Genomic DNA, 19,859 nt, shown 5'->3' with positions numbered 1-19,859 from the left:
GAAGGAAAGATGATAGAGAGGTAGAGGTGGGGGGGGGGAGGATTAAAGTAAGACGTGGAATGTAAGAGACAAGAGGATCTCCACTTGATGTCCCTCATAGTGACCACCACTTAAGAGTGACGTCATCGTAAGTGGACTAAAGACCCGTGGCACTTCTTTGTTTACACCAGTGTGGGCGTGGAGGACCCCAGTGTAGGGAAGGGTGGGGAAGGACCCCCACCAGGATCAGGAAGGGTGGGGAAGGACCCACACCAGGATCAGAAAGGGTGGGGAAGGACCCCCACCAGGATCAGAAAGGGTGGGGAAGGACCCCCACCAGGATCAGAAAGGGTGGGGAAGGACCCACACAAGGATCAGGAAGGGTGGGGAAGGACCCACACAAGGATCAGGAAGGGTGGGGAAGGACCCCCACCAGGATCAGAAAGGGTGGGGAAGGACCCCCACCAGGATCAGGAAGGGTGGGGAAGGACCCCCACCAGGATCAGAAAGGGTGGGGAAGGACCCCCACCAGGATCAGAAAGGGTGGGGAAGGACCCACACTCCAGGTAAACTCCAGTTAAACACTGTAGTGGGTGTTCATTTGAACAAGGGTCTCCACTACATGACACTAAACACTAAATCTATGCGGTAAATTTAGAGATTTTTCCGTCAAAGTTGGTAGTTTATTGTGCACCTCATATCCATCCTGTGGATGGTAGTGGCTAGTTTATTGTGCACCTCATATCCATCCTGTGGATGGTAGTGGCTAGTTTATTGTGCACCTCATATCCATCCTGTGGATGGTAGTGGCTAGTTTATTGTGCACCTCATATCCATCCTGTGGATGGTAGTGGCTAGTTTATTGTGCACCTCATATCCATCCTGTGGATGGTAGTGGCTAGTTTATTGTGCACCTCATATCCATCCTGTGGATGGTAGTGGCTAGTTTATTGTGCACCTCATATCCATCCTGTGGATGGTAGTGGCTAGTTTATTGTGCACCTCATATCCATCCTGTGGATGGTAGTGGCTAGTTTATTGTGCACCTCATATCCATCCTGTGGATGGTAGTGGCTAGTTTATTGTGCACCTCATATCCATCTTATGGATGGTAGTGGCTAGTTTATTGTGCATCTCATATCCATCTTATGGATGGTAGTGGCTAGTTTATTGTGCACCTCATATCCATCTTATGGATGGGAGTGGCTTAGATGTAGGTGACATACCAGAAACCTTAAAGAGGTCAGACATAGCTAGTTTGCATGAGGGAGGTAGTAGAGCACTAGCTAAAAATTACAAACCAGTAGCCCTAACTTCTTACTTTGCAAAGATCTCCAAAAGAGTGATGAGATGTCAAATTAGAAATTTTATGGAATAGTACAACCAGCATAACCCGAGCCAGCATGGTTTTAGTAAGATCATTCCTGTCACAACCGCTAACCATTATTACGGAGGCATTGGAAGACAACCAAAATGCAGATGTGATGGACACAGATTTTGCAAAGCCGTATGACAAACGCGATCATGGCGTGATTGCGCACAAAATGAGGATCATGGGCACAACGGGGAAGGTAGGCAGATTGATTTTCAGTTTTCTAACACACAGAACACAAATAGTAGTAGTAAACAGAGCAAGATCCAGCATCAGTGAGGTAAAAAGCTCAGTGCCCCAAGGCACTGTCCTGGCACCTCTGCTGTTTCTCATCCTCACAGCAGACAGATAAAAACACCCGTCACAGTTTTTTATCATCATTACAGATGACACTAAAATAAGCATGAAAGTCACTACGGTATAAGACACTGAAAAATTACTGGAAGACATAAGCCGTGTTTTCCAGTGGTCAGTGGAAAACAACATGACGTTCAGTGGTGATAAGTTCCAGCTGCTTAGGTATGGAAAGAATGAAGAACTCAAAAGGAACACTATATACAAAACTCAAGAGAATCATCAGATAGAATATAAGGAACACGTGAAAGACCTGGCAGTAATGATGTAAACTGACCTTTCTTTCAACGAACACAATAAAACAAAGATCACGACAGCCAGGGTGGATAATGAGAACTTTCAAAACAAAGGAAATAGTGTTAATAGTGACATTTTAATATATATATATATATATATATATATATATATATATATATATATATATATATATATATATATATATATATATATATATATATATATATATATATATATATATTATATATATATGAAGATGGCAAATACAGTACATGAGATGTGAGATAAAAGTCTAGTACATATTACATGTTTGTCACTGATTATAATGCGAAAATCTCGTCCAGCTCGTGTTTGTGTGTGTGTGTGTGTGTGTGTACACAGTTTTAGATACAGTATATTAAGGTAGGTAATAACTCGTTTATTATTTTATTTGTTGTAAAGTTGAGGTATGAGAGTTGCGGAGTGTAATGTCAGGTGTGTAATGTGTAGATGTGTTTGGTGACGTAGTGGTGGTAGATGGTGCCGCGTTGTGGGGGATTATTGGGGTGGGTGACGGGTGTGCATGGGAGACGGGTTGTGGTGTGAGCTGATATGGGGAGAGATGAATAGGTTGTAGTAGAGGCGTGTGTAGGGAAGGTGTGTGTGTGTGTGTGTGTGTGTGTGTGTGTGTGTGTGTGTGTGTGTGTGTGTGTGTGTGTAGTAAGCTGGTGGTGTGTGCGCGGGTGCGGACTGCTGCTAGCTGGGCAGTTGTTGGGGTGGCACTCTTGGTGTGCGCCTCAGTCTTCACTGGGTGCCAAACAGTGCCGCCTGGATCCCAGTGTCCCAGCAAATCCTCGCTAGGATACTACCACCTTTCTCCCCAGCACCCAGGAGGCCCGAATGCCCACTCCTTGTCGTCGTTATGGTACACAAACACTGGTGTGAAGGTACCTTACTAGCTATGAAAGCTGCTAGTTCCTAGAACGACTGGGACAAACGTTTACCCTGGCTGCTACTACCATATGCATGATCCTTAAAGATTAACGGACAGTGATGTGGAAATACAGTGAGACAGTCAGCAGTGACCAGTGAAGAACTGCGTTATGTTTGTGAAGTGAAAACGATGGAATGAATACTGCCCTGCAACAGGTGTGTGCAAAGGGGCCGTCTTGCAAGCTGACCTGATGATAACCTCTGCGTTCATTGTAAACAGGTGTGTGCCGGCACCCTGCTGAGAATCAGCTGGGTACGGTGTTGTTGTTGTGAGGGCGGTGTGGGTGACTTGTGGGAGGTATGGAGTGTTGAAGGTGTCTGACCCACCATCAATAGTGTGTACGGTGGCCACCTTTAAGATAGCAGCAAGTGATGGTAGCATCACCACGCTACTCCACCACTATACTGAGTACTTCCTACATCACCACGCTACTCCACCACTATACTGAGTACTTCCTACATCACCACGCTACTCCACCACTTTACTGAGTACTTCCTACATCACCACGCTACTCCACCACTTTACTGAGTACTTCCTACATCACCACGCTACTCCACCACTATACTGAGTACTTCCTACATCACTACGCTACTCCACCACTATACTGAGTACTTCCTACATCACCACGCTACTCCACCACTATACTGAGTACTTCCTACATCACTACGCTACTCCACCACTATACTGAGTACTTCCTACATCACCACGCTACTCCACCACTTTACTGAGTACTTCCTATATCACCACGCTACTCCACCACTATACTGAGTACTTCCTACATCACTACGCTACTCCACCACTATACTGAGTACTTCCTACATCACTACGCTACTCCACCACTATACTGAGTACTTCCTACATCACTACGCTACTCCACCACTATACTGAGTACTTCCTACATCACCACGCTACTCCACCACTATACTGAGTACTTCCTACATCACTACGCTACTCCACCACTATACTGAGTACTTCCTACATCACTACGCTACTCCACCACTATACTGAGTACTTCCAACATCAATACGCTACTCCACCACTATACTGAGTACTTCCTACATCACTACGCTACTCCACCACTATACTGAGTACTTCCTACATCACTACGCTACTCCACCACTATACTGAGTACTTCCAACATCACTACGCTACTCCACCACTATACTGAGTACTTCCTACATCACTACGCTACTCCACCACTATACTGAGTACTTCCTACATCACCACGCTACTCCACCACTATACTGAGTACTTCCTACATCACCACGCTACTCCACCACTATACTGAGTACTTCCTACATCACCACGCTACTCCACCACTATACTGAGTACTTCCTACATCACCACGCTACTCCACCACTATACTGAGTACTTCCTACATCACTACGCTACTCCACCACTATACTGAGTACTTCCTACATCACCACGCTACTTAGCACTATACTGAGTACTTTCATCACTGTCATACTCTCTACCATGTCATACTCTATACTATGTCATACTCTCTACCATGTCATACTCTACCATGTCATACTCTCTACCATGTCATACTCTACCATGTCATACTCTCTACCATGTCATACTCTACCATGTCATACTCTACCATGTCATACTCTACCATGTCATACTCTACCATGTCATACTCTACCATGTCATACTCTCTACCATGTCATACTCTACCATGTCATACTCTACCATGTCATACTCTACCATGTCATACTCTCTACCATGTCATACTCTACCATGTCATACTCTCTACCATGTCATACTCTACCATGTCATACTCTCTACCATGTCATACTCTCCACCATGTTATACTCTCCACCATGTCATACTCTCCACTATGTCATACTCACCACCATGTCATACTCACCACCATGTCATACTCTCTACCATGTCATACTCTGCACCATGTCATACTCTCCACCATGTTATACTCTCCACCATGTCATACTCACCACTATGTCATACTCACCACCATGTCATACTCTGCACCATGTCATACTCTCCACCATGTTATACTCTCCACCATGTCATACTCACCACTATGTCATACTCACCACTATGTCATACTCACCACCATGTCATACTCACCACCATGTCATACTCTGCACCATGTCATACTCTCCACCATGTTATACTCTCCACCATGTCATACTCACCACTATGTCATACTCACCACCATGTCATACTCTGCACCATGTCATACTCTCCACCATGTTATACTCTCCACCATGTCATACTCACCACTATGTCATACTCACCACCATGTCATACTCACCACTGTTACGACTTAATCTTCACCGTAACAATAGGGGCACAAATAACTCCATTTTTTTTGTTAGCTTTATTTTATTACCAATCATTTAGCTTCATTGGTATTTGGTTAGTGAATTAAAATAACCACAAGCAATTATAAATGAAACACTATACAGCAAGAAACCCAATCTTAAGTTCAAATTCTCATTAACAGAGTATGATAAAATAATTTCAATTAATAATCTACTCTTTTAGAAAGGTCTAGGGTAACGAAATAGTTATCTTTTATAAGTGACATGAATTACCAGACTAATGGCAAAGGCAAGACTTTGTATAAAGTTTTAGTTTAAGCTAGGAGCTTTGGGTTGAAGACCCGTACCGAGTCAGAGCTAGGAGCTGACTGACTCACTCAACTACTTCATAGTCAGACTTCAGCTCTGCCAGAAGGCGACGCGTGGCGTCAATTCTAGAACCACAAATTGGTCACTACAGTAGTGGTTACACATTCGTAATACCTATCCTAATAATAATATAATATAATATTATAGTTATAATAATCATGGGGAAAGATATAATATACAATATAATACAATGAGAGTACTTTTGATTCATACTGTACCCGATAATAATATATAGTCGAACCTGCTTTATCTAGCTAGTAATAAAGTGGTTCGCGATATATTATTACAGAACTTATTTTAACCAGGCCTTTTATTTTTGTATATAATGGAGTGAAGTAGGGGCGCGTAACACCTCCCCCCTCGTGACTGACGGTCGCCATTGACTTGTACTCTCTGTGGTGGGTAGCATCTGTCATAGTAGCAGAGGTTGTAACATAGACAGCAGTCCTACATCATCTCCAGCTTTCTCCACAACATAGATGGTCATAAAAGTACCGACTCATACTGTTAAAAATAAATGTATATTAATAAAATTTCAAGGCCTAGAGAGGGCATCAGCAATGAGATTATGTTTTCCTTTTATATGGGAAATGGTAATAGAGAAGGGTTGAATTCTCAAAGCCCAACGAAGTATTCTGACATTCTTCGATTTCATAGAATTTATGAAGGTCAAAGGATTGTGATCGGAGTACACCGATATCTGATGGGTAGAAGATCCTAAATATACATCAAAATTCTCTAGGCATACAACGAGAGCTAAGGCTTCTTTTTCTATAGTTGAATAATTAATCTGGTGTTTCTTTAACTTAGAAGAAAAATAAGAAACAGGTTGTAATAGGTCAGAATTTGGAGCCTTCTGTAACAATGCGGCTCCCAAAGCATACGCACTGGCATCTATTTGTAAGTGGAATGGTTTATTAAAATCAGGACTTAGCAATACTGGGGAAGAGGATAGTAATCTTTTTAAACGATTAAAAGCAATTTCACAGTCCTGAGTCCATGAAAACTTTGTTTTTGGACTTGTTAATTCAGTTAGGGGAAAAGCTACCTGTGCAAAATTCGGACAGAACCGACGGTAGTAACCGGCAACTCCTAAAAATCTTGATACGCTTTTCCTATCCTTAGGGGTAGGAAATTCTAAGAGGGCCTTTACTTTGGCGTTCAAAGGAGCGACTTCACCTTGTCCAATCCGAAATCCTAAGTATTTAATTTTCGTCTGGCCAAACTCACACTTGGACAAATTCACTGTAAAATTATGTTTACTTAAGGCGTCAAACAAGGCTTTAAGCTGTCTAAGGTGTTGGGGCCAACTGTCGCTGTATACGACTAAGTCGTCTAAGTAAGCTTCTACTCCGTCCAATCCGCCCGTAAGTATGTTCATAATACGCTGGAACGTAGAGGCCGCGTTACAGAAGCCGAAGGGCATAACGCAATACTTGTATAGGCCACCAGGTATCGTAAAAGCCGATATCTCTTGAGCTCTTGGTGACAACGGGACTTGGTAATACCCTCTTAACAAGTCCAATTTACTGATATACTTAGCTCTCGAGACCTTGTCTATTAAGTCGTCAATTCTGGGTATTGGAAACCCATCAGGCACTGTTACAGCATTGACTTTTCTAAAATCCGTGCACATACGGGAAGTCCCATCTGGTTTGGGGACTAGAATGCACGGGGATGCCCAAGGACTGTTACTTGGTTTTATCAACCCGTGTGAGAGTAAGAAGTTCACCTCTGCCTCTAGCTCACCTTGTTTCTTGGGACTCACTCTGTAGGGAGATTGCTTGATTGGAGTAGGTTCTCTGAGAGTAACATCGTGCACACCCAACGTACACGGTTTTGGGACGTCATTGAATAGGTGGAGATTTGCCTTAATCAGGGATTTTATTTCGTGTCCTTTGTCCACTTCCAGATTTATCAGTAGAGAATTTAAATTCTTTAAGGCTGTCGAATTGTTCAGAAGAACTGGTATTCCTATCATTTCATCCGAACTTACTGGAACCCGTTCTTGGTTCAGAGAAGTTATAGTAGAAACTGGTGAAACGATTCCTGAATAGGGTTTAAGTTGGTTAATGTGATACGTCCGTTGTGAGTTCCTCTTCTTCGGCGTCCTTACCAAGTAGTTCACGTCACTTAGGCGCTTCACGATTTCTAAAGGACCTTCAAATTTGGGCTGTAAAGCATGTCCCTGATGAAATCGTTGAACCAGAACTTGATCTTTTGGTTCAAATGAACGAAGTTTAGTTCGACGATCGTATTCCTCCTTCATCTTACTTTGTGCTTGTCGTAAGTTTTCGGCGGCCAATTCTCTAGCTAGGCTCAGGCGTTCTTTCATTAAGGTAGGAGAGCTCCTAAAAGTCGGCGTTTCTTCCCCGGTCCAAGCTTCTTTGAGAACCTGTACTGGTCCTCTAATTTGATGCCCATATATTAACTCAAATGGCGAAAACTTCAAGTTGTCTTGTTCGCTTTCTCTTAGGGCAAACAAGAGTAGTGGAATACCTTCATCCCAATCTTTGGAATACTGTAAACAATAGGACCTCATCATAATCTTCAAAGTTTGATGGAACCTTTCCACCACGCCTTGTGATTGGGGTCGATAGGCCGTCGCGTAAACCGTCTTGACTCCTAACTGAGCCAAGGCTTCACGGAAAAATTTTGAAGTAAAATTCGACCCTTGATCAGATTGAACTTCTCTTGGAAATCCGAAGTGAGAGAAGAACTTAATCAGTGCTCTCACTATTAGGCGAGCATTAATCCTCCTGAGAGGAACTGCTTCCGGGTACCTGGTGACGGTGTCTATGATAGTGAACAGGAACTGGTTGCCCTGCCGAGTCTTGGGTAGCGGGCCGACACAGTCGATCACCAGACGTGAAAAGGGTTCGCCTGTTACTTGTATAGGGTTCAACGGCGCAGGTGGTGGATTATGTGCAGGTTTGCCTACTAGTTGACACACAGAACAGCTTTTTACATACTGTTCCACTTCTTCCTTCATTTTTGGCCATGTGAAGTGCTTAGCAATTTTTCTAAAAGTCTTCTTTTGTCCCAGATGTCCACCTTGAGGACTGTCATGAGCAAACTTACATGCTAAATTTCTAAACGGGGTAGGCAAGACCACTAGATGATCACTTTTAAGAGATCCTAGTTTCTTTTTCAGTAAGTCCTTCTCCCAATAGTAAGAGCTGTCACTTTTAAGGGCTTCTTCTCCCAACACAGCAAGCTTCCTGAGGTCACTTAAGGAGGGGTCTATTTGGAGTTCTCTTACTAGATCCTCCTTCGAGAATAAATCTATTTCGGAAACCACCGACTTAGGAACTGGTATCGGTTCTGGGTGGATTGTTGGCTCTACACTCGAGCTTTCGTTGAATATGTCTCTTACTCCTACGTCGACGTCGTCCATGACTTCCTCCGATACCAACTGAGAACGCGACTGTTTGGTCATCGCCCGGGTTACTACGCTCAGAGGAAAGAGGGTAGGTTCCGTTCGTCGGGCTTCGATGACGTAATTTTCCTCGGTTGGATTTTCCATAACTATGGGCTCTTTCCATATTCCTTCTTCCGCTAAGTCGTTCCCAATCAATAGGTCTACGTCTTTTATGGGGAAGTTAGTTGGAGACACTCCGATTGACGTCCAGCCTGTAAAAATAGGAGTTTCAACATATAACTTGTACAGGGGTACTCGCGTAGTGGAGCCACCATAAGCTTCCAACAGAGCGTCGAAACCCGTATATGATCTGGCGGGGAATGATAACAGTCCTTCTCTTAATAATGTTAAGTAGGACCCCGTATCCCTAAAGGAATTTACTTGCAACAACTGGCTATCGGTAATTCCTACTTTGCTTTTGGAAAAGTAAGGACTCATAGCTCTTGACAAGTTCGACGATGATACCCATATTCTGCTTAGTCAACTAGGAGGATCTGTTCCTTTTCCTTGGGACAGAGCGTCTACTCTTGGCTCGGACTTCCTTGGATGAGTCGTAGAGGATATGATTTGTGTGGGCAATCTATAGGATGGACTCCTTCCCTGGTCCCTATCACGCTTAAAGCATTGTGATTTGAAATGTCCCAGCTTCGAACAGTACGAACATTTAATTTTTTCCCATGACCTATCTGGTCTATAGGATGGGCTCGATTGAATTTGGTGTTTTACTTCGGGTTTACTTGTTACACGGGAGTGAACGGGTTGGGTAGGTCGCTTACCGAAAGGCTTCGCAGGTTCGGGTCTCGTTGCTGGTTTGATAACCTGGCTGCTTTCAGATTGTACCAACCTCTGGGAAATCTCGAAGTTGTCTGCCAGCGCGGCAGTCTCTAACAACGTCGTTTGCGGATGGCCAACAAGATACTGGCGAACTCCCTCTGGAAAATTTGCATACAAATCTTCTAGTAACATTAATTGTGATAGATCTTTTAAAGTCGTGACCCGAGAAGCTCGACACCAACGTTCAAACGCCACTGCTTTCCCTCGGGCAAAATCTAAATAAGTTTGTCCTGTTTGCCGTTTCATGGAACGAAAAGCTATTTGGTAACTAATAGGGAGCATGTCATATGCTTCTAAAATAGTTCTCTTTACTACGTCGTACTGGACATAAAACTCATATGGTAAGGAGGCGACACAAGACTGCGCCTTTCCATATAGAGACGTGTGCAGCAATGTGGCCCATTTGTCTTTGGGCCAGCCCATTGAACGTGCCTGATTCTCAAAAATTTCAAAGAATTCATCTAAGTCTGTTTCGTTAAACTTAGGTACCATTAGAGCTGCTTTATGCAAGTCAAACCCGGTTACCGTGCTCTTCACGTCTCTTTCTTCCGGAACTCCCTTCTGCTTTGTTTCAAAACGAAACCTTTCACGCCTAAATTCTTCCTCGTTTAGACGTCTTCTAGCTTCGATTTGAGAGTTTTGTAATAGTAATATGCGTTCTATTCTCTCTAGTTGTTCGGACGTGAAATTCCCAAGAGGTAATGACACCGAAGGGAATTCGGGCGTCTTCTCCGGAAGTATTTTGGGACGAGCACCAGTCCTAAAATTATCCCCGTCATTTGACTGAGGGTTCGTTCCAACCACCGATACATACTCCGGGGAAATGAACGGGGGAGAGCTTTGAGACTGGACTGAGTAGTAAGGCCTTGTAAACCCTGGTTCAACTTCATTATTTAAGGCAGTTCCCGTCCGTGGGATTTCTACTTCCTCAAACTGAGAAATAAAACTATCTTCCGAATCTAGTTCTGGCATTGCTTGGGTTTTCGGAAATAATCTATCCTTAATTAGGGACCTAAGAGTCTCTGCGCTATGGTATCTATTATAAGGTATATCTAACTGTCTAGCTATTTGCCAACACGTCTGTAATTTTAAAGTGTCAAGAGTAGCCTCTGTTAATTCATCTAATAATGACTTAATTTCTGGATCCATTTTCTTAATTCTCGCAAGGGAGCTTAATTTTAATGCAAAACAAATATGTACTTCAGGGTAAGTAGCTCCCGGACAGACAACCCATTTGTTACGACTTAATCTTCACCGTAACAATAGGGGCACAAATAACTCCATTTTTTTTGTTAGCTTTATTTTATTACCAATCATTTAGCTTCATTGGTATTTGGTTAGTGAATTAAAATAACCACAAGCAATTATAAATGAAACACTATACAGCAAGAAACCCAATCTTAAGTTCAAATTCTCATTAACAGAGTATGATAAAATAATTTCAATTAATAATCTACTCTTTTAGAAAGGTCTAGGGTAACGAAATAGTTATTTTATAAGTGACATGAATTACCAGACTAATGGCAAAGGCAAGACTTTGTATAAAGTTTTAGTTTAAGCTAGGAGCTTTGGGTTGAAGACCCGTACCGAGTCAGAGCTAGGAGCTGACTGACTCACTCAACTACTTCATAGTCAGACTTCAGCTCTGCCAGAAGGCGACGCGTGGCGTCAATTCTAGAACCACCCATTGGTCACTACAGTAGTGGTTACACATTCGTAATACCTAACCTAATAATAATATAATATAATATTATAGTTATAATAATCATGGGGAAAGATATAATATACAATATAATACAATGAGAGTACTTTTGATTCATACTGTACCCGATAATAATATATAGTCGAACCTGCTTTATCTAGCTAGTAATAAAGTGGTTCGCGATATATTATTACAGAACTTATTTTAACCAGGCCTTTTATTTTTGTATATAATGGAGTGAAGTAGGGGCGCGTAACAACCACCATGTCACCATGGCATACTCACCACCATGGCATACTCACCTCCATGGCATACTCACCACTATGGCATACTCACCACTATGGCATACTCACCTTGGTTCTATTAATTCCTCCTCCTGTTGCCTCTGTTGCTCTGCTGAATCTGTTCATTTTTCTTCTGCTGCCTCTATTACTGGTGCCTCTGTTAAGTGATGTTACTGCTGCCTCTGTTAAGTGATGTTACTGCTGCCTCTGTTAAGTGTTGTTACTGCTGCTCTGTTAAGTGGTGTTACTGCTGCCTCTGTTAAGTGGTGTTACTGCTGCCTCTGTTAAGTGATGTTACTGCTGCCTCTGTTAAGTGGTGTTACTGCTGCCTCTGTTAAGTGATGTTACTGCTGCCTCTGTTAAGTGATGTTACTGCTGCCTCTGTTAAGTGATGTTACTGCTGCCTCTGTTAAGTGGTGTTACTGCTGCTCTGTTAAGTGGTGTTACTGCTGCTCTGTTAAGTGATGTTACTGCTGCCTCTGTTAAGTGATGTTACTGCTGCCTCTGTTAAGTGATGTTACTGCTGCCTCTGTTAAGTGGTGTTACTGCTGCCTCTGTTAAGTGATGTTACTGCTGCCTCTGTTAAGTGATGTTACTGCTGCCTCTGTTAAGTGGTGTTACTGCTGCTCTGTTAAGTGGTGTTACTGCTGCTCTGTTAAGTGGTGTTACTGCTGCTCTGTTAAGTGGTGTTACTGCTGCTCTGTTAAGTGGTGTTACTGCTGCCTCTGTTAAGTGATGTTACTGCTGCCTCTGTTAAGTGGTGTTACTGCTGCCTCTGTTAAGTGGTGTTACTGCTGCTCTGTTAAGTGGTGTTACTGCTGCTCTGTTAAGTGGTGTTACTGCTGCTCTGTTAAGTGGTGTTACTGCTGCTCTGTTAAGTGGTGTTACTGCTGTTCTGTTAAGTGGTGTTACTGCTGCTCTGTTAAGTGGTGTTACTGCTGCTCTGTTAAGTGGTGTTACTGCTGCCTCTGTTAAGTGGTGTTACTGCTGTTCTGTTAAGTGGTGTTACTGCTGCCTCTGTTAAGTGGTGTTACTGCTGCTCTGTTAAGTGGTGTTACTGCTGCTCTGTTAAGTGGTGTTACTGCTGGCTCTATTGCTACTGCTGCCTTTGTTACTGTTTGTGACTATTAGCTGCTGTTGCGTCTGATAATTATTCTTGCAGCTGCTGCACCTGCTGCCTCTTGCAGCTGCTGCACCTGCTGCCTCTTGCAGCTGCTGCACCTGCTGCCTCTTGCAGCTGCTGCACCTGCTGCCTCTTGATTGTTCCTGTTACTCCATCTTTGTTTCCCGTTGCATTGATTCTTCTTAATTGTTGATGCTGCTCTGTTGATTCTGTTATGTTGATTGTTCTTATCTGTTAATTATTGCTAAGACTGTTGCTCCTGCTCCGTTGATTGGTACTGTTGTGTTGTTATTGCTTCTCTTGGTTTGTTGCTGTCACTGTTACTCCCGTTGCTTCTGTTAAATGTTGCTGATACTGTTGGTTGTTCCTGCTTCTGTTCTCTTGATTGTTACTGCTCTCTCCGTTGACTGTTGCAGTCTCTGTTGTTGCACTTGCTGTCTCTGTTGATTACTGCCTCATTGGTTCTCCTGTTGCACATTAATTGTTGCTGTCTGTTGATTGTTGCTCCTGTTGTCTTAACTGTTGCTCCTGTTGTCTTTTGAAAGGTGCCTACGCTGTCTGTTGATTGCTGCTCCAGTTGTCTTAACTGTTGCTCCTGTTGTATTGAAAGTTGCCTACGCTGTGTGTTGGTTGTTGCTCCTGTTGCCTTAACTATTGCTCCTGTTGTCTTGAAAGTTGCCTACGCTGTCTGTTGATTGTTGCTCCTGTTGCCTTAACTATTGCTCCTGTTGTCTTGAAAGTTGCCTACGCTGTTGATTGTTGCTCCTGTTGCCTTAACTGTTGCTCCTGTTGTCTTTTGAAAGTTGCCTACGCTGTCTGTTGATTGTTGCTCCTGTTGCCTTAACTATTGCTCCTGTTGTCTTGAAAGTTGCCTACGCTGTCTGTTGATTGCTGCTCCTGTTGCCTTAACTGTTGCTCCTGTTGTCTTGAAAGTTGCCTACGCTGTCTGTTGATTGTTGCTCCTGTTGCCTTAACTGTTGCTCCTGTTGTCTTGAAAGTTGCCTACGCTGTCTGTTGATTGTTGCAGCTCGTGATGATTGTTTCTCTTGCTGTCTTTGTAATTCGTTTTGTCTTGATTGTTGTTGTTCCTGATTGTTAATATCTCTCTTGATTATTGCTGTCTGATTATTATCTCTGTTCCCTTTGTTAATTTCTCCTGGTGCTTTTATTGTTTCTGTCTACTGATTGTTGCTGTCTGTTGATCGTTACTGTCTGTATTGATTGTTGTTGTCTGTATTGTTGCTGTCTGTTGATGCTGTCTGTATTGATTGTTGCTATTTGTAGTGATTGTTGCTGTCTGTAGTGATTCTGTCTGTAGTGATTGTTGCTGTTTGTAGTGATTGTTGCTGTCTGCAGTGATTGTTGCCGTTTGTAGTGATTGTTGCTATATGTAGTGATGCTGTCTGCAGTGATTGTTGCTGTCTGTAGTGATGCTGTCTGTATTGATTGTTGCTATTTGTAGTGATTGTTGCTGTCTGTAGTGATTGTTGCTGTCTGTAGTGATTGTTTCTGTCTGTCTTGTTTGCTGCTGTCTGTAGTGATTGTTGCTGTCTGTAGTGATTGTTGCTGTGTTGTTTGCTGCTGTCTGTAGTGATTGTTGCTGTCTGTAGTGATTGTTGCTGTCTGTAGTGATTGTTGCTGTCTGTAGTGATTGTTGCTGTCTGTGTTGTTTGCTGCTGTCTGTAGTGATTGTTGCTGTCTGTAGTGATTGTTGCTGTCTGTAGTGATTGTTGCTGTCTGTAGTGATTGTTGCTGTCTGTGTTGTTTGCTGCTGTCTGTAGTGATTGTTGCTGTCTGTAGTGATTGTTGCTGTCTGTAGTGATTGTTGCTGTCTGCAGTGATTGTTGCTATCTGTAGTGATTGTTGCTGTCTGTAGTGATTGTTGCTGTCTGTAGTGATTGTTGCTGTCTGTGTTGTTTGCTGCTGTCTGTAGTGATTGTTGCTGTCTGTAGTGATTGTTGCTGTCTGTAGTGATTGTTGCTGTCTGTAGTGTTTGTTGCTGTCTATATTGTTTGTTGCTCTCTGTAGTGATTGTTGCTGTCTGTAGTGATTGTTGCTGTCTGTGTTGTTTGCTGCTGTCTGTAGTGATTGTTGCTGTCTGTAGTGATTGTTGCTGTCTGTAGTGATTGTTGCTGTCTGTAGTGATTGTTGCTGTCTGCAGTGATTGTTGCTGTCTGTAGTGATTGTTGCTGTCTGTAGTGATTGTTGCTGTCTGTAGTGATTGTTGCTGTCTGTAGTGATTGTTGCTGTCTGTAGTGATTGTTGCTATCTGTAGTGATTGTTGCTGTCTGTAGTGATTGTTGCTGTCTGTAGTTATTGTTGCTGTCTGTAGTGATTGTTGCTGTCTGTAGTGATTGTTGCTGTCTGTAGTGATTGTTGCTGTCTGTAGTGACTTGCTGTCTGTAGTGACTGTTGCTGTCTGTAGTGACTGTTGCTGTCTGTAGTGACTGTTGCTGTCTGTAGTGACTGTTGCTGTCACTGGCTGTGTTAATGCTGCTGCTCCTCACGTAACATTGCATTACTCTAGTGTTTTGGAAGTTGCATGAGAGAAAGAGAGAGAATTTTCACTGTGATTGACTTTATGAAGTGAACCTCCCCCTTGGTTCTGTGATCTTGGGACCTCCCCTGGTTCTGTATCTGAACCTTCCACTGGTTCATTGATCTCTGAACCTCCCCCTTGTTCTGTGATTTCTGAACCTCCCCCTGGTTCATTGACCTCTGAACCTATCCTGGTTCTGTGATCTCTGAACCTCCCCCTGTTTCATTGATCTCTGAACCTCCCCCTCCGGTTCATTGATCTCTGAACCTCCCCTGGTTCTGTGATCTCTGAACCTCCCCTGGTTCTGTGATCTCTGAACCTCCCCTGGTTCTGTGATCTCTGAACCTCCCCTGGTTCTGTGATCTATGAACCTCCCCTGGTTCTGTGATCTCTGAACCTCCCCTGGTTCTGTGATCTCTGAACCTCCCCTGGTTCTGTGATCTCTGAACCTCCCCTGGTTCTGCGATGTCTGAACCTCCCCCTGGTTTTGTGATCTCTGAACCTCCCCTGGTTCTGTGATCTCTGAACCTCCCCCTGTTTCATTGATCTCTGAACCTCCCCCTCCGGTTCATTGATCTCTGAGCCTCCCCTGGTTCTGTGATCTCCGAACCTCCCGTGGTTCAGTGATCTCTGAACCTCCCCCTCCGGTTCATTGATCTCTGAACCTCCCCTGGTTCAGTGATCTCTGAACCTCTCCCCTGGTTCAGTGATCTCTGAACCTCCCCTGGTTCAGTGATCTCCGAACCTCCCGTGGTTCAGTGATCTCTGAACCTCCCCCTCCGGTTCAGTGATCTCTGAACCTCTCCCCTGGTTCAGTGATCTCCGAACCTCTCCCCTGGTTCAGTGATCTCTGAACCTCTCCCCTGGTTCAGTGATCTCCGAACCTCTCCCCTGGTTCAGTGATCTCTGAACCTCTCCCCTGGTTCAGTGATCTCTGAACCTCTCCCCTGGTTCAGTGATCTCTGAACCTCTCCCCTGGTTCAGTGATCTCTGAACCTCTCCCCTGGTTCAGTGATCTCCGAACCTCCCCTGGTTCAGTGATCTCTGAACCTCTCCCCTGGTTCAGTGATCTCTGAACCTCTCCCCTGGTTCAGTGATCTCTGAACCTCTCCCCTGGTTCAGTGGTCTCTGAACCTCCCGCCTGGTTCAGTGGTCTCTGAACCTCCCGCCTGGTTCAGTAGTCTCTGAACCTCCCGCCTGGTTCAGTAGTCTCTGAACCTCCCGCCTGGTTCAGTGGTCTCTGAACCTCCCGCCTGGTTCAGTGGTCTCTGAACCTCCCGCCTGGTTCAGTGGTCTCTGAACCTCCCGCCTGGTTCAGTGGTCTCTGAACCGCCCCCTGGTTCTGTAATCTCTGAACCGCCCCCTGGTTCTGTAATCTCTGAACCGCCCCCTGGTTCAGTGATCTCTGAACCTCCCGCCTGGTTCAGTGGTCTCTGAAGCGCCCCCTGGTGTGATCTTGTTCAGTATACAACACTGCGCTTGTAGTATGCAGCTGATACTCAGCTTAGTATACCTCTGGAGACCAGCTTGATACTCAGCTTGGTATACCTCTGGAGACCAGCTTGATACTCATCTTGGTATACCTCTGGAGACCAGCTTGATACTCATCTTGGTATACCTCTGGAGACCAGCTTGATACTCAGCTTGGTATACCTCTGGAGACCAGCTTGATACACCTCTGGAGACCAGCTTGATACTCATCTTGGTATACCTCTGGAGACCAGCTTGATACTCAGCTTGGTATGCCTCTGGAAACAAGCTTGATACTCATCTTGGTATACCTCTGGAGACCAGCTTGATACTCAGCTTGGTATACCTCTGGAGACCAGCTTGATACTCATCTTGGTATACCTCTGGAGACCAGCTTGATACTCATCTTGGTATACCTCTGGAGACCAGCTTGATACTCAGCTTGGTATGCCTCTGGAAACCAGCTTAATACTCAGCTTGGTATGCCTCTGGAGACCAGCTTGATACTAAGCTTGGTATGCCTCTGGAGACCAGCTTGATACTAAGCTTGGTATGCCTCTGGAGACTAGCTTGATACTCAGCTTGGTATGCCTCTGGAGACTAGCTTGATACTCAGCTTGGTATGCCTCTGGAGACCAGCTTGATACTCAGCTTGGTATGCCTCTGGAGACCAGCTTGATACTCAGCTTGGTATGCCTCTGGAGACCAGCTTGATACTCAGCTTGGTATGCCTCTGGAGACCAGCTTGATACTCAGCTTGGTATACCTCTGGAGACCAGCTTAATACTAAGCTTGCTATACCTCTGGAGACCAGCTTGATACTCAGCTTGGTATGCCTCTGGAGACCAGCTTGATACTAAGCTTGGTATACCTCTGGAGACCAGCTTGATAGCTTGGTATACCTCTGGAGACCAGCTTGGTATACCTCTGGAGACCAGCTTGATACTCAGCTTGGTATACCTCTGGAGACCAGCTTGATACTAAGCTTGGTATACCTCTGGAGACCAGCTTGATACTAAGCTTGGTATACCTCTGGAGACCAGCTTGATACTAAGCTTGGTATACCTCTGGAGACCAGCTTGATACTAAGCTTGGTATACCTCTGGAGACCAGCTTGATACTAAGCTTGGTATACCTCTGGAGACCAGCTTGATACTAAGCTTGGTATACCTCTGGAGACCAGCTTGATACTAAGCTTGGTATACCTCTGGAGACCAGCTTGATACTAAGCTTGGTATACCTCTGGAGACCAGCTTGATACTAAGCTTGGTATACCTCTGGAGACCAGCTTGATACTAAGCTTGGTATACCTCTGGAGACCAGCTTGATACTAAGCTTGGTATACCTCTGGAGACCAGCTTGATACTAAGCTTGGTATACCTCTGGAGACCAGCTTGATACTAAGCTTGATATACCTCTGGAGACCAGCTTGATACTCAGTTTGGTATGCCTCTGGAGACCAGCTTGGTATGCCTCTGGAGACCAGCTTGGTATGCCTCTGGAGACCAGCTTGGTATGCCTCTGGAGACCAGCTTGATACTCAGCTTGGTATGCCTCTGGAGACCAGCTTGATACTCAGCTTGGTATGCCTCTGGAGACCAGCTTGATACTCAGCTTGGTATGCCTCTGGAGACCAGCTTGATACTCAGCTTGGTATACCTTTGGAGACCAGCTTGATACTAAGCTTGCTATACCTCTGGAGACCAGCTTGATACTCAGCTTGGTATGCCTCTGGAGACCAGCTTGATACTCAGCTTGGTATGCCTCTGGAGACCAGCTTGATACTAAGCTTGGTATACCTCTGGAGACCAGCTTGATAGCTTGGTATACCTCTGGAGACCAGCTTGATAGCTTGGTATACCTCTGGAGACCAGCTTGATACTCAGCTTGGTATACCTCTGGAGACCAGCTTGATACTCAGCTTGGTATACCTCTGGAGACCAGCTTGATACTCAGCTTGGTATACCTCTGGAGACCAGCTTGATACTCAGCTTGGTATACCTCTGGAGACCAGCTTGATACTCAGCTTGGTATACCTCTGGAGACCAGCTTGATACTCAGCTTGGTATACCTCTGGAGACCAGCTTGATACTCAGCTTGGTATACCTCTGGAGACCAGCTTGATACTAAGCTTGGTATACCTCTGGAGACCAGCTTGATACTAAGCTTGGTATACCTCTGGAGACCAGCTTGATACTAAGCTTGGTATACCTCTGGAGACCAGCTTGATACTAAGCTTGGTATACCTCTGGAGACCAGCTTGATACTAAGCTTGGTATACCTCTGGAGACCAGCTTGATACTAAGCTTGGTATACCTCTGGAGACCAGCTTGATACTCAGCTTGGTATACCTCTGGAGACCAGCTTGATACTCAGCTTGGTATACCTCTGGAGACCAGCTTGATACTCAGCTTGGTATACCTCTGGAGACCAGCTTGATACTCAGCTTGGTATACCTCTGGAGACCAGCTTGATACTCAGCTTGGTATACCTCTGGAGGCCAGCTTGATACTCAGCTTGGTATACCTCTGGAGGCCAGCTTGATACTCAGCTTGGTATACCTCTGGAGGCCAGCTTGATACTCAGCTTGGTATACCTCTGGAGACCAGCTTGATACTCAGCTTGGTATACCTCTGGAGACCAGCTTGATACTCAGCTTGGTATACCTCTGGAGACCAGCTTGATACTCAGCTTGGTATACCTCTGGAGACCAGCTTGATACTCAGCTTGGTATACCTCTGGAGACCAGCTTGATACTCAGCTTGGTATACCTCTGGAGACCAGCTTGATACTCAGCTTGGTATACCTCTGGAGACCAGCTTGATACTCAGCTTGGTATACCTCTGGAGACCAGCTTGATACTCAGCTTGGTATACCTCTGGAGACCAGCTTGATACTCATCTTGGTATAC

At 44.5% G+C, this 19,859-nt stretch overlaps 1 protein-coding gene across 3 annotated transcripts in view; it reads left to right on the top strand.

Moving 5' to 3' along the window:
* Positions 1-19,859, top strand: part of LOC128685297 (rap guanine nucleotide exchange factor 2) — an 832,363-nt gene that overhangs the window by 478,602 nt on the left and 333,902 nt on the right. For 2 of the 3 annotated variants that reach the window (XM_070083072.1, XM_070083070.1), the window contains exon 1: positions 2,727-3,134. The exons of the other annotated variant lie outside the window; for it this stretch is intronic. The gene's annotated coding sequence lies outside the window, so the exon portion shown is untranslated. Of the gene's footprint in view, positions 1-2,726; positions 3,135-19,859 lie in introns of those variants that run through there. 3 annotated transcript variants of the gene reach the window in all.

The sequence above is a fragment of the Cherax quadricarinatus genome, chromosome 8 (genome assembly GCF_038502225.1).
Source record: "Cherax quadricarinatus isolate ZL_2023a chromosome 8, ASM3850222v1, whole genome shotgun sequence".
NCBI classification, from domain to species: domain Eukaryota; kingdom Metazoa; phylum Arthropoda; class Malacostraca; order Decapoda; family Parastacidae; genus Cherax; species Cherax quadricarinatus.
This window is presented reverse-complemented; position numbering and strand designations above follow the sequence as displayed.